This window comes from Nelumbo nucifera, chromosome 8, assembly GCF_055504915.1.
Source record: "Nelumbo nucifera cultivar China Antique chromosome 8, China Antique-T2T, whole genome shotgun sequence".
NCBI lineage: Eukaryota > Viridiplantae > Streptophyta > Magnoliopsida > Proteales > Nelumbonaceae > Nelumbo > Nelumbo nucifera.
The window spans coordinates 34,140,204-34,143,389 of record NC_142656.1 but is presented as its reverse complement, the minus strand read 5'-3'; the positions used below and the strand labels follow the sequence as shown (position 1 = coordinate 34,143,389).

Genomic DNA, 3,186 nt, shown 5'->3' with positions numbered 1-3,186 from the left:
GTGATGGCGTAGTCTTGGCGTATCGGAGGGTGTATCGCAATGCAAATCTTGTAATAAGAGAGTAGCGGCCAATGAGAGCCCTCGGTTTGGAATCTTTATATATGAGGGGTAAAATGGTCATTTTAGCGTCTAAAATTTGTTGGATTTTCAATCAAGGGGCTTTGATGGGGTTTAAAGGTGTCGGGTGATGCATGGCAATGGATATTTTAAAATTAGAGAGTATCGGGCAATGAGGATGGTCCTTCATGTTCGGGTTTAGGCGTCTTTGGGGCTAAACCGAGGGTTTGTTGTCCTCTTCCATCAAAGTTCTATGTGTGCATATTGATGGGTTATTGCCTTTGATGTCTGCTACCTTCCAAGCCAATGCAATTTTGTGTTCCCGTAACAAGCTTAGCAATTTTTCTTTTTGCAATGGGCTCAAGGCTGCTGATATAATTACAGGTAGAGCTGATGGTGCCTCTAAGAAAGCATACTCCAAGTGGGGTGGTAAATGCTTCAGTTCAAGGGTGGGGGGTTCTTGAGATGACGGCTTACCTGTTGGTACTGGTGGTTTTCCTAAGTTTTCTAACTTGAGAAATCCCTTCCCCTGGAACTGAGGCTTAGCATTCAGGTATGCTATCATGAGGTTTATTTCTTCATTTTCTCCCTTTTCAACTTCTCCTTGTTGTAGGCAGAGTTCAAGAGGGTAAGCCGATCTACTCACCTAGAAGCAATCATCAACTGCATCATCAATAGCATCAATCATGTAACAAGAATCATCACTAGAGGGTGCATGTTTCATGGCATTAGACATTTTAAAAATTATTTCCTCATCTTGTATCCTAAGGCTGAGTTGTCCTTGTTGGACATCAATCATTTTCTTCCCGGTAGCCAGGAAAGGTCTCCCTACGATGAGAGGGACATCCACATCTTCTTGCATGTCCATTACAATGAAATCAATTGGAAAGATGAATTTATCTACTTTAACCAACACATCTTCTATAATCCCCCAAAGATGCTTGATGGACCTATCAGCCAATTGCTATGCAAATCTAATGGTTGGGGCTCTCCCAATCTCAATTTCTTGAAAACCGAATATGGCATTAAATTTATGCTAGCTCCCAAATCACATAATGCTTTTTCAATTTTTAAACTGCCTATAGTACAAGGGATAGTGAAACTCCCTGGATCTTTAAGCTTTTGAGGCAGCTTGTTAAGAAGGATTGCCGAGCATTCTTCATTTAGAGCAATCGTAGCCACATCTCCCAATTTCCTTTTGTTTGCCAATAACTCCTTCAAAAATTTTGCATAGCGTGGCATCTGGGCTAAAGCATCAACAAAAGGAATATTAATATGTAAACTTTTAAATATCTCAAGGAACTTACCGAATTCCTTTTCTAGCTTGTGTTGCTTCAGCCTATTAGGAAAGGGAACTTGCGGCTGTTGGTGCATTTCTTGCTGCGGTTCGGATTGCCCCTTCTTCTGGGTTCTGGCTTCAAGGGTTACATCTGCCTTGGTTTCAGCCCTTGCTTTCTTCTCTACTTCTGGCAGCTCCTTACCACTTCTTAAAGTGATAGCCTGCACTTGTTCTCGTGGATTCACCTCTGTATTGCTTGGTAGAGTGCCCAGTATTCTCATTGAGATCAATTGCGCCAACTGCCCAACCTGATTTTCCAAGTTCTTTATTGAAGCCTCTTGGTTCTGAAACTTGGTTTCAGCACTGGCTATGAACTTTGTCATCAGTTCCTCTAGGTTAGATTTTTGTTTCGGCTGATGAAAACTTTGGGAGAAGGGCTTCGGTGCATGCTGATTCTACCATGATTGGTTCGGGTGTCCTCTCCATCCCAGGTGAAAATGATGGCACTGATATCCTTGCTGCCTTGGAAGGTTGCTGACAAAGTCAACATATTCTGTAGACTACCTAAACTGATTGCCAACTTGGCATTCAGTGTTGATGTGGCCTCCCCCACACAAATCACATGTCATGGACAGCACCTGCATGGCTGACATCTGCATTTCGTCTAATTTCTTACTGAGTGCACCTATTTGAGCAGATAAAGCTGTGTATGTATCTACATTGTGGAGACCATGCTGCTTTCTCACTTGAGCTCTCTCTGAATGCCATTGGTAATTATTGGCTGCCATCTCCTCTATGAGTGCATGGGCCACCTCAGGAGTCTTATTGTTGATGGAGCCCCCGGCTGCCGCATCTAGGATGGTCTTGTTGGAATCTGTTAGACCATTGTAAAAGGTCTGCACTTGCAGCCATATTGGAAAACCATGATGAGGGACCTTTCTTAGCAACTCCTTATAACGTTCCCATGACTCATATAGAGATTCTCCCTCTTGTTGAAAGAAAGTGGTGATGTCATTTCTCATTTAGATGGAGGGAAGTATTTGGAGAGGAATCGGCCAACCATCTCATCCCAAGTGGTTATAGATCCGGCTGATAATGAATTCAGCCAAGCCTTGGCCTTGTCTTTCAATGAAAATGGGAATAATCTCAGCCTAACAGCATCATCACTTACCCCATTATGCTTGAAGGTGTCACAAATTTCCAAGAAATTGGCTATATGGGAATTTGGATCTTCATGAGCCATGCCACAAAACTGATTGTGTTTTGGATCATTTGAATTATGGCTTGTTTGATTTCAAAATTTTTAGCAGCAATGGCCGATATTATAATGCTTGAAGCAGCCCCAGTTAGGGTTGGTTTGGCATAGTCCATCATAGTTCTGGGTTCAGCCATCTCTTCAATTTCAATTCTGACTTTCTCCGGATCGTAAAGGATTTCCTCCAGTTCAGGTCTGCTTGTCATAAACTGTAGAAGTCAAAGCAATAAAAAGACTAATATACACAATTCAGAAATGTAAATTATTTAACCAATCAGTAGTCCTAATCTAGCTGCAATTTACAAGGCAAATACTGAATGCTATCTAAGAATACAAAATTCCAAGCTCAATAGCAATCCACAGATCTGAAATCTACTGCAGACAGATCTGAAACAAGACTGAAATCAAGAGCTTTAGGCTGCTCTTCGGGTTCCAATCTGTATATACCTTGGGTAGTATGCAATCTTCTTGATTTCAGCAATGAAAATTAATTACACAGATCTGAACTGCTGAAACTATACTACTAAAGGTCAATATACAGATCTGAAATCAGTAGCTACTGATACTAGAACAGCAATTTACAAATTCTCTCTCA

The 3,186-nt window shown here is 41.5% G+C and overlaps 1 non-coding gene across 1 annotated transcript; it reads left to right on the top strand.

Annotated features, from left to right (window-relative positions):
- The first annotated feature begins 2,254 nt into the window (after positions 1-2,254).
- Positions 2,255-2,360, top strand: LOC148789845 (small nucleolar RNA R71). Its single transcript, XR_016079925.1, has one exon. It is a non-coding gene; the product is annotated as a small nucleolar RNA R71 (small nucleolar RNA).
- The last annotated feature ends 826 nt before the right edge of the window (positions 2,361-3,186 follow it).